Below are 14,888 nucleotides of genomic sequence, written 5' to 3' on the forward strand. Positions count from 1 at the left end.
CCCCCATATCTGTTTTTCATTCTGTGGTGACATGTAATGAAAGGTTACTGTGAACTTGGTCCACATAAGACAGCTGCCCTGCAGATGTTCCAGAATTGTATTAAATACTCTACACATTAATGTTGGCTTATAGGAGTCTAAAGCTGTCATCCCAACCCAAGCACTTTAACCTCTCTTTCCTCTGCAATTTACTTTCAAACTGAGTGATTAAGGGACAGTATGAAAACCACATGTAAAAATGCCCACCTAAGTTTTCATTTCTTTTTTTTTTTCTTTTAAATTTTTCATACGTAAAAGCAATGGGGGAAAGCCAATGTGGAGATACTGGGGCCAATCAGTGGTTTACTTTGAAGCTTACCAGGGACACTGAAGAAATTTCCAGTACGTGGATCATGTTTGAAGGGTCAGATCAAAGAAAGAAATATGGAGTGTCAGGACCTGGCATCTCCTGGGTTTGCATGTTCAAAATGCAGTGTCCAAGGTACTTTTCATTCCCTGTCCATGTTGTGTTTTGTATCACTCTTTTCTTCTCAGAAGTCCTCAAAATTGGAAGTCATGTGTGAACAAAGATATAAACTATCATCACATTTGAAAAATAGAATTGTCAGGTGGCTTTGGATTTAGATTTCATTTGGGGTTCGATGATCCCTGGAAAGGTTGAAATCCCTGGTAGTGAAGTATTTCATGTCCTTCACTCTAAGGATAGCTTCTAATTTCATTTAACTTCTAGTTGTTTTTTCTTTGATTTTCCAGGATCCTCAAAGGAATAATTGTAACTTTATCCTCCTTGGAGGCAGTGAGGGGAAGGTCCAACAGTTCTCTCTGGTGAGACTGGGTATGAGAAATGGACTAATATGCAAGTGGCTTAGACTTTGTACCTGCTAAGATGTTATGCTTTTCAAGATAGTACAGAGCCTCATGACAAACCCATGATCTTCTTAAGTTCTAAATGGAGGCATAAAGTTCTCCTGATAGCAGTATTTCATGGAGAGTGTGGTTGATGTTTGTACTCCGAACTCAAAACCTAACAAGGGATTAAAGTGTGTTAAGACCAAAAAAAAAAAAAAAAAAAAAAAAAAGTGTTGCTTGATGAGCTCTGATTTTCTACCCTTCTCCATGAATACGTAGATGGACTTCACCTAACCTTTCACTTCCTCATCCACTGTCCTCTGTATCTGCCCTCCAAAGATTCTGGGAATGTTCTAAGTCTGGTTAATAAAAAAGGTGTGTGTGTTTGTGTGTGGATGCTACATATGCTTCTGACTTTGATTCTTGTCATAACATTCCCCACGATTTCCAGAAGGCCAACACCTTGAAGAAGTATGTCAAACGGCCTGTGTTTGCTTTGTGAATGTTTTAAATTCTGGACACAGTGTTTGTTGGTTCTGGGTGTGCTGTAAGCATTTAATTGGAAATCAATGCAGTGATCCTTTCTCACTTTATTTTCTTGAAGAAGATTTAGTATTAGACAACCATGTCTCTGGAGCTGGGGTGACTTTCCAGAAGGGAACACATAGCCAAGGTTTTGCTTCTACTTAAGTACCCAGCAAAGCTTGGCCTCACACAAATGAGTTGTGACAAGTCTGTTTCTGGCTGTGTATTTGGATCCCAGAATACCATTCCCCCTTGTATTTCATGATTCTGTCACTTCAGGGTTATAGTCACTCATCTTTTACCAGCTTAGATTTCAGTTTCCATAATAGGCCCATCTGCATTCCAGAATTAAATTTCGTTTTCCTGGGAAGAAAACACAAAATCATTTGCTTGACCCCTTGAGTTGTCAATTCATCAGTAGGCCAGGCTCTGTGCTTTGGGGCAGTTCAACAAATCGTTTTGCCACTGACCACAGAGTTTGATGGAATAATCCCTTTCTGCAGAGAGCACAGAGGATGGTCCAAGTCAAAGCATATGGGGAATGATTTCTCCTGCCATCTGCATTTTGCATAGGATCGTGTAACCACCAGACCAGCAGGGCCACTCATTCACCTTGTCAGTTCCAAATAGATCTCAGAAAAAAAAGTATCTGAATCCAAACAAAGAAACAGCTTCAGTTTTCTCATGTCTTCACATCCTTGGGTCTTAGGCATTAAAATATTTCTCTTCTAAGTTAAAAATCTCCTAAGATCTTTTTAAAATTTTCCAAAGCTTCCAGTGCAGTGGGGCAACAGAGTCTCCTTATAGGTTTTTTGTTTGGTTGAAGGAATTAAACAAACAAAAAATTTCCTCTTCATCCAATTAAAACTTTTTACTGTTAAGCTTGTGTTATTACCCTTTTTACTAAGGTATATTTAAATGAATCGCTCAAAAGTTTGAAATAAAATTAATATATGTATATATGTTAAAGGTCATGTCTATATAGACATTTTTGGATAGTTTTGACCAAATATATGAAAATTAGTAAACGGCATGAAAGTTTGGAGGTTAATAGCTGGTTCCTTTTGGATCACTATGACAAGTGTTCAAAAATATGGGCAAAACTTCTACTTTCCTGTTGGGTGTTCATGTGCTATAGATGAATAATCAAAACAAAGGACTAAAGAGGAAATTCAACTGAGAATAGTTATGGATTTTTTTTCAATGACTAAGAAACATGGTATGGTGGGAATATTTTTTGCTGTACTCAGTTCTCACTTGTGTTTCTTTTTCTTCAGAATTCCTAACACATTGCTCTGGTAAATATTCTATTCATTAATACTTGGTGTTTTAATTGATTCCTTTGAAATTCATTGTCATTTTGTGGCAACACTGACTTCTACTGCTGGTGGCTGATCTTGTGGGAAGAATGAATTTAGCACCTGGTCTGTAGTTTATACTTTCATGTATTCTGATGAGTCAAAGTATAGAAGGGCCGTGATGAAACCAGAATAAGATAGAAAGATTAGCAGAAAGTTTTTGCCTGCTGCTGCCTCTGTAGAATGTCATGCAGGTGGCCCTTCTGGCCAGGAGTTTTAAGTAATGTTTCATTTATCAGGGTGGAAAACTTATGGATAAACATCCTCTTAGAAATCCTAAAACAATAGCATCTCTTTTACTTGCTGTTTCCTTGGGAAGTTCTAGAAGAGACAAGAGGAAAACATGCTGATTTTGAAGAGGAAAAGAGAACCAGTCCCTTTTAAAAATTTATTTTAATGAAGTGCAGTTGATTTATAATGTTGAATTTCTGCTGTACAGAAAAGTGATTTGGTTGTGTGTGTGTGTGTGTGTGTACACACACATATACATATTATTTTTCATATTCCTTTCCATTATGGTTTATCACAGGATATTGATTAGAGTTCCCCATGCTATAGAGTAGGACTTTGTTGTTTATCCATTGTATATATACTAGTTTGAATCTGCTAACCTCAAACTCCCAATCCTTCCCTTCCCCACCCCCTCCCCCTGTGTCACCTTCCCCTTGGCAACCAAAAATCTCTTCTCTATGTCTGTGAATCTGTTTCTGTTTCCTAGATAAATTCATTTGTGTCATATTTTAGATACACATAACTAAATATCATATGGTATTTGTCTTTGTCTGACTTAGTTCATTTAGTATGATAATCTCTAGATCCATCCATGATGTTGCAAATGGCATTATTTTTTCTTTTTATGGCTGAGTAACATTCCATTGTGTGTATGTATCACATTTTTTAATCCATTCATTTGTTGATGCATATTTAGGCTGTTTCCATGTCTTGGCTATTGTGACTAGCACTGCTGTGAACATTGGGGTGCATGTATCTTTTTTAATTACAGTTTTCTCTGGATAACTGAGAAGAGGGATTGCAGGATCATATGGCAACTCCATTTTTAGTTTTGTGAGGAACCTCCATAGTGTTCCATAGTCAAAACCCAGGGTTTATATCAGTACCTCAGGAATCAACCATAATTTGTACCTATAATCTTAGTGGTCTCAGCAACCATGTACTGAATAATATTAAGGACTTTGTGAGTTAAGAAAGTTAAAGCCAGGTCTGAAGTCAGTATGCATCCACTCATTCTTGGATAATATGACTCTTGGGGAAAGAATTTGTGCTTTGTTACCTCTAAATCTTGCAAGGTGCTTACTAGTGGAATAATGGCAAATACTTATAATACCAGCAGTAGTAATTATTAAATGTTCGCTATAAACCAAGCCATATACAAAGCCCTTGATATGCATTAGTCTAGATTATGTATGATTCTACAGCACTTTTATTAGTATTCCCACCCTATAGATATGGAAATTGAAGCTGAAAGCTTCTATAACTTGCCTGAGGTCATGCAGCTGGTGAAGTGGGCCAGATGATAGTCCCCAAAATGTATGTCTAGGTGCTTAGGCCCCAGTGCTTGTGTATGTGAACTTATTTACAAATAGGGTCTTTGTTGATGTAGTTAAGTCAAAGATCTTGAGATGAGATCATCCTGTCCTTAGAGAAAAAGGGAGAGGAAGATGTGTGCCTCACATAGAGAGGACCATTGGAAGATAGAAGCAGAAATCAGAGTGAACCATCTACAAGACAAGCAATGTCAGAGGTTTTTGGCATCTTCAGAAGCTGGATTAGATTTGCCATCAGAGCCTCTAGAAGCAAGCGACCCTAACAACTCCTAGATTTTAGACTTCTGGCTTATAGAAATGTGAGACATTATTCTCTTTTAAACCATCCTATTGGTGGTTATTTGTCACAGGAACTATTAGAAACTAATACAGCTAGCAAGTGACAGAACCTACATTCAAAACCAAAATCCAAAGCCCATTTTTGAGCTCTATTCTTTCTATATCCCCCTATTGAATAGAAATATTTAGTAATTTTTGCTTCATTTAAATTATTTGCAAAAAGCAGATGGATAGATTTTGTATCTTTTCATTTCTTTGGAAAAATATCAGTAAAAGAATGCATGTGGGGTAAATGGCTGTGTTGTTTGGTGACAGCCCTTTGGAACAGCTATGAGCATGTTCCCATAAAATTCCCCTTTAGTTTGCATAAATAACAGGTCATAAATAGCAGAGATTTAGTATTTTAGAGTCTTTGATCAGATATATGTTAAAAACCTCCTAAAGTGATGAGGGCATGAATTTAACGAATGTGTCTTCAAGCATCCTAGGGCAGTTAGCCCTTGACTCAATCCCAACATTGAACCCCCGACCAAATCTCTCTCCAGGAGCATCCATCCTCATTTATTTTTTTTTTCTTCAGTAGATGTGATTATTTTAATTTATGTAAGTTCCTCATTCTAGTTGTTCTTTTTAAAAAAATAAGGCCATATTTTTAGTTATTAAATTCAACAGACAAAAAAGTCACTCAGATGACTCCAAAAGTTTTTATGAGCTCACCTGCAATTTCCATGCTTAGCCCATTGCAGATGTGGTTTAGTCTGCAGAAATGTAAAGCGATGGAGAAAGTTAAGGATGAGTGAACTTAGAGAGGAAAGAGGGAGCACAGAATCTCAGATATTACCCATGAGGAGAAGGCAGGTGTAAGAGGAAAAAGAACTACCAGGAGAATGACTGAAGGAAAAATACAAGGTTATGCTTGTGGTGTACATTTGAAGAAAATAGTGGATTTGTACTTTTGGTGCCATCAGTAATGACTCTGAAAGAGTGGACTTTAAAGGACGTGGAACAGAAACCTGGATTGTTCTCCTTATCGATTCTCATTAGTTTTTGGTTTTGGTAAGAAGACTTCTTTTGCTGTGCCCTCCGTCAACACTAGCCAGTGGCTGCAAATGTCAAACAGAAAGGTCACTCCACAAGTCTCTAACCCACCCGTGGGTGCCTGTGATTCCTCACCCCAGGGAAGACTTTCCATTCTCCTCATGCTAAAACCAGTGTGCTTTTTGGAGTAGCATTATTGGAATGGCAGGACATGTGTATGGCTTTTTCTCCCCTAAGCCATTCAGTTTCCTTCTTGTAAAATGTGTTCCTCATTGGAACTTCTGAAGTTGGCATTATTATCCCTATCTTTCAGGGGATGTTCATTGGTCCGTCCTGGAACACAGGGCTCTCAAAGACCCCTACGGTCTCTGTGGAAGATTGCCTGATTTCTTCCTAAGTGGATGAGTAATTGGGAGTTGAGAGCCTCTGCTTCCCCACCCTGTAGGCCATTCCAGGCCAGTCTAAGTCTGGTGCTATTGCTGACAACTAGCTGTAGAAATGCTTTAAGAGTTGGAGGCAGCAGTAAGTAGACTAAAAGCACAGGGAAGGAAAATGGATTAAATCTCCATTTCATTCCAGGAGAGTTATATGTGTCTAGTTATAGAAAATGCCCCAGAGCTGCCAAGGTTTAGTTTTTTCCCCTCATCTCCTTAGGGGAAGATAAACTAGAGATTTTTTTTTTTTAAACTGTTGATATCGTTAAATTCTAAACCTCCCTCTGCACATACCAGCAACTTTCCAAAAGCTAAATATGAGCACTTTAGGCATAGGTTCATGAGACAAAGTGAATCCACTAATATACAGTTGTCCATTTTCCCAGCTGTTAAAGTGCAGATTTCCAGGAACTAAATTAAAATTGAAGATTGCCAGCAACTATTTCCAACCAACTGTGTATTGGTGCTTGAACTTAAGGAGGATGTGGTTAAAAAACTGTAAGAATATATGTTTTTTTTATTCTTGCAGAGAAGTGCCTCTGGCGAGAAATAGATAAAACACTTTATTCCATTATAATTACCTTACTCTTTGTCTTTACTGTTTTAATTTCATTTTATTCAATTAAAATTGGCATTTTCAATCTACAAAAAGTTCTTTGGCATTGATACACACATAAAAGCCAAAGGAAAGAGAATAAAAATGACTTGTAACTCTACCATTTGAATAATAACATCTGGTAACATTATGAATTAAGTAGAGGTAGCCTTCAAGTTAGTTGTGTATTTGTGTGTCTGTGTGTGTGTATGTGTGTATGTATGTGATTACCTGTGCGTGTGTGTAAGATTTTACAAAATCAGGAGTTCCCGTCGTGGCGCAGTGGTTAACGAATCCGACTAGGAACCATGAGGTTGAGGGTTCGGTCCCTGCCCTTGCTCAGTGGGTTAATGATCCGGCGTTGCCGTGAGCTGTGGTGTAGGTTGCAGACGCGGCTCGGATCCCGCGTTGCTGTGGCTCTGGCATAGGCTGGTGGCTACAGCTCCGATTCAACCCCTAGCCTGGGAACCTCCATATGCCGCGGGAGCGGCCCAAGAAATAGCAAAAAGACAAAACAAAACAAAAAAAAAAGATTTTACAAAATCAAAACCATGCAATTTTAAAATAGGCTTTTTACACTCAGCTATATAGTTTGAACATTTTTCCATATCGTTATTATCCTGTGGCATCATTTTAAGTGGCTTTATAATATTTACTTAATTCTTATTTTGGTTTTTTTATTTTTGGAAGTATAAAAAGATGATAATTACCCATTATGTAAATCTTAAAAAATGTCTCTGATTAGTTTTATGATTAAATGAGTGTGCATGTATGTAAGGTTTTGGATATTTCTTGTCATTCTCTCCTGGAAAGAAGGAAACATTTACACTTTTCATCAGTCGTGGTTTAAAGACCCCATTTTCCTGAACCTCCGCGGGCATACTTTTTTTCAGTCATCACCAGTTTAGTAGGCAAAATACAGTGTTTTATTGTTTAAATTTATGTCTGTTATTAGAAAGGATAAGAATATACATATTATCCAATCATTTTTTTTCTTTTCTGAATTATCTAGTTATTATGCTGACCATATTTTTAGGTCTTTATTTTTGTTGTTTCTGTTGCTGATTTTGAGGTACTCTATAATTAAAGAAAATCTTTTTTCTGCTGTTAATTTCTTTTATATTACTGTGTATGTGTGTGAGTGTGAATTTTCCATTTGTTTCTAATTTTGTGGATGGTATTTTCAACATTCAGTGGTTTGCCTGTTAAGACAAATTTTTCACTAATGTCTTTTATTGATTCTACCTTTAAATGTTGTCTTAGAACTTCCACATTCCAATATCAGAAAAGTTGATGTTTCTTACCATATATTTTAAATGGTGCTATTGTTTATATTTAGCTCTTGAGTATGTTTAGAATATAATTCGATGTATGTTATAAGGGAAGAAGTAACGTTCTTCTTTATATCTAATTAAGTTCCTAAATAATCCATTATTTCTCTACTGATTTGACGTGATACTTTTTTATTGTATTTTATATGAACCTGCCCTTTTTTTGAACTTTAAATTTTGTTCTATTTATCTATTTGCTCCCAGATTTCCATCACACTCTTAATTATTATTGTTTCATTATATGGTTTAATAACCTGAATGAGTTCCCCCTTTTTATTACTTTCAACTTTGTCTTATTATTTAAAACTTTTTTGCTGGATATATTAATAGATCATTCTCCCAGGCCAATTTTAGAATGATTTTATCAAATGAAATATAAAAAGAATAAAGAAATGTTCCATGGGTATTTTGATTGGAATTGCAATTGCATTTTTTTTTTTTGTCCTTTTAGGGCCACACCGGCAGCATATGGAGGTTCCCAGGCTAGGGGTCGATTCAGAGCTACAGATGCCAGCCTATGCCACAGCCACAGAAATGCAGGATCCGAGTTGTGTCTGTGATCTACACTGCAGCTCATGGCAATGACGCCAGGGATGGAACTTGCATCCTTATGGATACTAGTCAGATTTGTTTTTGCTGGGGCACAAAGGGAACTCCTGTAATTGCATTTAATGTGTTAAATTAACCTTAGATGGTCTGACATCTTTGCAGTATTTACTCTTATTCAGACATGCTCTTTACTTGTGCTTCCTTTATGGACATTTCCTGAGGTTATAGCAGATAATTCTAATTCTCCTCAGGGTGTGTGGAATTCACATATTCTATGTTTACCCCACCATGTGACTTAGAGGCTGCCTCAATGTTGGCATTATGCAGTGTTGTGGCCAGGCAAAGCAAGCAGGCAATATGCTCTGCTGTCCTTTCAAGCAGAAGACTTGAATTTGGTTAAGTAAGAAGGGGGAAGAGCATGATCAAAGACAGGACAGAGCAGGTGATTTTTTTTTTTTTGGTCCCTTCTTTAGTTGGTAGTGAGATAAATTTCCATAGAGTAGGAGGTAAATTTCCCTGAACCATGAGTAGTAATATTTGGATCATCAAGACCACTGGAGATGACCAAGGCTGTTGCAGTACTGACCTTGTGCCTCATGATAACCAACATTCTGCTCTCAAAAATGGGAGTGGGGCTTGAGCTAAGCCTGAAGACTCAGGCACCCCCATACCTCTTCTCTGGGCCCTCCCTCTTTCCCTTTTTCTCACCTCAACCCTGGCAGGTAACAAAGGATGCTACATCTCTTGTGCCTTTTCATGGCTCTTTGCCCAGGGCTACCTGCTACAGGTAGTGGAGTCGTTTTTGATAATGTATGATACAGAGATTTTCTTGAATAGCCTCAAGAATTGGATCATTCCTTGCTTTGTTTTCTCTCTCTTCTCTTATTCTTGAAAATGGGAGTGGGTGGGCAGAATAGGGAAATAGAATCTGGTTTTCTACCCAGAAATAGTCCCCCAATTGTCTTACTGCTACCATATTAGCCATTTGTTCACTTTTGTCTTGAGGTCAGGATTACAGGAGGTTAAGAGTTGAGTAAAACTGTGTAAAGACTGCTTTTGCTGCAGTCTTTAGAAAAGTAATGTATTTTGTCTCTAGGTAAGGTGCATGTTTTTGTACATCTCAGATTTGTTCTGTGCACATATTTTATTTTAGACTCACTATTCACCATTGAGGTAATTACAGGGCCAGCAATCACACAGATAAGAATAATGTCTCTGGTGAACCAATTCCATGGAAAAATTTGCATCAATCTTCACTTTGAGGAATAGAAACCATTTTATTTGAAGAAAGTTCTGGGAAAACTAAGAGTCCTGAGGATGTGAGTAAGGGAGACATGGTGGCAGGTTGGTTGCTGTTCCTTTTTCCACTCTAGGTTTTGCATAGCCCTACATTTTTGAAGTTTGTGATATGACAAAACTCAGGTATTGTCCGTGGTGTGTTTCTCCTCTGGGTGCTGTTAGATTGGAATCTGCTTTTTTTTTTTTTTTTTTTTTTTTTTGTCTTTTTGTCTTTATTGTTGTTGTTGTTGTTGTTGCTATTTCTTGGGCTGCTTTCACAGCATATGGAGGTTCCCAGGCTAGGGGTTGAATCGGAGCTGTAGCCACCGGCCTACGCCAGAGCCACAGCAACATGGGATCCGAGCCGCGTCTGCAACCTACACCACAGCTCACGGCAACGCCGGATCATTAACCCACTGAGCAAGGGCAGGGACCGAACCCTCAACCTCATGGTTCCTAGTCGGATTCGTTAACCACTGCGCCACGACGGGAACTCCTGGAATCTGCTTTTGTGAAGAGTTGATTTGGGGTTAAGGCTCTTCAATACTTGTTGGAAGAGTTCATTGTGGGTGATGCAGGCTGAACTGTAGGACATTTTTCTGTCATAGCCAGAGGCCTAGAATAAAATAAACATCCCTAAATTGCTTTCCTTCTTAGATAGAGTCTTGCCTTTGGCTTTCTGAGATATACAGAAGAATCTCTGTTTGATTCCCTGAAATATGGGCAACTCTTAAACATAGGGTTTTATATTTCTGATCTCTGCATTGTCTCCATTACAGCATGTGAGAACAAAGTAAGGTAGAAGACATGAACAAAGTGTTTCCATGGAAAATTCTAAATGTGAAATCGAAAGAGAGGACCTAGACTATTAGAACCAAAATAATTTGGTTCAAACCAAGTCTTACTTCCATTTGTCCTGTTTCATCTGGGACCCCCAGAAGCATTTATGAATTTCTGCTGAAAAAAAGGAGCCACAGATATGAAATTAACTAATTATAAGGAAAAGGGGAGATAGATTGGTGCAAAATAGAGGGACAGATAATATGCTACAGAGTGTGCAGAAGCAGGAATGATTCATTCTAGTTGTGGGGAAGGAGTGACAGTTCTACAAAGGTGACGGTATTTGAGTTAGACTTAGCTTTTCAATATGTAGAGAACTGGAGTAAATGGGAACATTTTAAACTGGGGCAAGAGCATAAATACCAGGCCAGAATTATGAAAGGTCTTCCGGCTCATTTCCCAGAGGCACTGACTGCAGGTGGAGTAAGGTCAAGAGCACCCTCATCAGACCCAACCTTGGAGGCAAAGTACGCTGATGTGCATCACATTAGCTTCTGAAGTGCAAAGTCAGATGCATCCTCTCAGGATGACACCTTGGAGTCCTCAGACATCACATAGGCATTGACTGAAAATGAGCAGAGCCCTGGGAGGGAAGAAGAGTTTCAATCAATCTTTCTACCATCATATAAATGGTTTTTTTAGATTACTTGGAATCTTAGAAGATTCTTTTTCTGTCATTCTGAGTATAATTCACGCAGCTTGAAATGAAAAATAAAATTTCTTAGAATTCTGCACAGAGAGAAGCAACTTTTTGTGATTAGTAGTGACTATGATTTATCACTAATCTGAATTATCAACACTGGGGACACCAAATCTTCTCTACTTGTTAACATTTTACTTAAAGCAGGTTAAGTATAAACCTAGACAAGAGAGCGTTTCTCTGGAGAAGGAATGGATTTGAATAGCATTGCTTGCTTTATGGTTCTGTAACAGAAAAACCAAGAGACATTTTACTAACAAATGAGAAATCTACCCTATGGCATCCAGATGTCATTCTTGTTTTACATGGATCTGTGTGAGCAAGATTTTTCCTTGTTTTGTTGTTGTCATATTCATTATCTGCCTGTTACTTTATGGAGGCATGATATCTTTTTAAAAGATCTTTCAGCAATAACATGAATCAAGGGAAGAGTAGGAGGATTGAGAAGCTTTCTGTTTTGTTTTTTTTTTAATTTTCTAATTTATTTTTAAAATTGAAGTGTGGTTGATTTATAATATCGTGTTCGTTTCTGGTGTATAGCACAATGATATACATATAAAAGCACAGATCCTTTTCCCCTATAGGTTATTACAAAATGTTGAGTATAGTTTCCTGTGCTATACAATAGGTTCTTGTTGGTTATCTATTTTATATATCGTAGTGTGTATGTGTTAATCCAAGCTCCTAATTTACCCCTCCACCTTTTTGCTTTGGAAACCATAACTTGTTTTCTGTGTCTGTGATTTTTGGATTAACCACTTAACTGTGTCAGCATATGAGTACTGCATTATGGTCAGGGGGAAATACTAAAGGCAGAAGAAAAGAGGCACAATGGAGGAGTATGGAAAATGAGTGCCCACACATCTAAATGCAGAGAAGTTACTACTTACCTGCTCTAGGCGATGGTCAAAACAGAGTTCAGCTGAAAGGCAAATGAAAATGTGTTTGTGTCTACCTATTTGGGTTTTGTATTTCTACAGAGACCAGTGGCTGAAGAGTCCTAGCTATCTCATGTAGTAAGGAATGGGATCTTGGGGTTAACTGAAGATGCTGTTTCTACTGTTGACCAGTTCTGAAATAGTTAAAATAATCCAATTGTGTTTGTCACAGTAACAAAACTGTTCCTAATGAATCTTCATTAATTCAAAAAGTAGTTTAGGCTGATGATAATAGTATCTTGCTTTGCCAAAGAGTCATCATTAGGAGCATTACAACAGTCATATTTTAAAAATAAACACATGCTTTTTAATAGATAAGTTTTATTGATATAAGATGTAAAGACAGTGAATTCGATAAATGCCTGACCTATATCAAACTTAAAGTTTACGAACCATCTCTCAGTTTGCTTGAATGAATGCCCATCACTGCTCAGTGCCTAAGAGGGGAAGTGTTACCATATCAACTCAAAGATAAAAGAAACTTAAAATCCTTCTTCAAGTGTTTTGCATCCAAACTAAATTGAAAAAAAAAAAAAGTATCTGGATTCTTTACTTATTGATTCAGAGAATTTACCACCAAAAAATGAATTGTCTCTAAAAAAATCTGGTATTTCATTTATATAGCACCATATAAAGTACAAAACATGGTCATTCATATTTATTGACTGATTTTTATGTCAAACTCTCTGTGCTCCATTTCAGAGATAAAGCTTGGGGGGATTAATAACAGGACAAAAACTGAGCAGCTGTTAAATGATATGATGTGACTTGATACAGATATTCTCACTGCATGTTCCATCCTTTTTCTGCTAAACCACATGCTTCAACTTTGAGTTGTCATTTCTTCAAAGCTTTTCAGCAGAAATTTGCCAGTTTTCAAAAGAACATTTTCAGTAGGAAAGATCTTGAGGCAAGTTCATGAACTCCTGAGGCAACCATTTTCTATTTCCTATTTAAGCTGTGGTTTTTGTTCTAAATCTCCTCCTTCTCCTTCTTTACCTCCTCTTTTCCCTCTTCCCTCTCTTCAACCTCTGTCATCCTCATCACCACTGTTATCACATTTCATCTTTGAATGCAGCTTGCAAATGAAGCAGAGGTTGTGGTAACGACAGAGTAATCATTCTATCCTTTCTTTCCTTCTTTTATTCTCTCTCTCTCTCTTCTCGCTCTCCCTTTCTCTTTCTTTCTTGCTTTTTTAGGGCCACACCTGCTGCATTTGGAGATTCCCAGGCTAAGAGTCTAATCGGAGCTGTAGCTGCCGGCCTACACCACAGCCACAGCAATGCCAGATCCAAGCTGTGTCTGCGACCTACACCACAGCTCACGTCAATGCCAGATCCTTAACCTACTGAGCGAGGCCAGGGATCAAACCCACGTCCTCATGGATACTAGTCAGTTTGTTACTGCGGCACCACCGCAGAAACTCCCATGCCTCTTTCTTTCTTTAACTTAAAATTTATCTAGTTATTGTTGACCAAAGAAGGGGGAATAGGATTCTTTTCATTCTTTCTCTCTATCAATAATCCTCCTCTTCTTTCTTTGATTCTTCACTTGATTCTTTATGTCTTCCTCATTGTATCAGCTCTTCTCCAAATACTTAACCACAGAAATTCCAAAGCAGCTGTTTTCTGGGACAGAACAACCATCTACCTCTGCTTGGGCACCACCCTTACATACCAGAGATGGACAGGCTGTTCTGATCTCTCTCTCTCCCCAGAACTCAGCTAACTACCTTCACAGGCTTCATTCCACAAGCCACACATCAGCCTGTGGCTTCAGTAATATGTAAAGATGTGTTTGTTAAATTTTAGGTCAGAAGCAGAAACCAGTATATTCTGCCCATGGAGGCAATAACCACCTTCCCCCAACACACACACAAATTACTCTCAGCTGTATCAACAAATAGAGCTTTAATTTAAAATCCAAACTCTGAGATCATAATTTCTTAACTTCAGGAAGTCTTCCCTCAAACCAAGCCATATCAAGACAAAAGTGGCAGTGTGGGGATTTCTCTGGTTATGGAAATGCATTTTCCCTGAGATGTGGGCTTGCCCTTTTGCTCTATTCTAAACAGTACCAAGGATACATATACAATGATAGTTTCCTTTAGGGAGTGAAAATTCAAATCTACAGAATCAATAATAAGCTAAAAACATCAGCCACAAGAATGCCACAAAAGATGCTTTAGTTTAATTTGGTATTTATGTAAATCAACTGCTGTGCCATGTGGTCCTCAGTCCATCTCAGGGAGAGGTTCAGAATCTCTGGGGCTGTGAATAGCGGTGGTGCTCTGCTTGGATCCCCCTTTAGGACAGAGGTGCTTATTCCCCCAGCGGCTGGAGGTTTGGCAGCTGAAGCTTCTTGATTGATTCTCCCACAGAAGTTGCCCTTGACCATCAGTGCTTCCTATCCCAAGACCCTCCCCAGGGATAGCCTACACCTCATGGCTGGTCTTCATATTTCAAGGCTGAATGGGCCCCAGAGCGCCTGTAGGATTATCAGGGGCCTCTGTTCATACATCACAACCAGCCTTTGTCTTGACACAAACAACCCTAACAGTAGTCCCCAGAGAAAGCTCTTGCGTGCAAGTTCAGAGTCTCAGAGTCCCT

The sequence above is a fragment of the Sus scrofa genome, chromosome 1 (genome assembly GCF_000003025.6).
Source record: "Sus scrofa isolate TJ Tabasco breed Duroc chromosome 1, Sscrofa11.1, whole genome shotgun sequence".
Classification (NCBI taxonomy): domain Eukaryota; kingdom Metazoa; phylum Chordata; class Mammalia; order Artiodactyla; family Suidae; genus Sus; species Sus scrofa.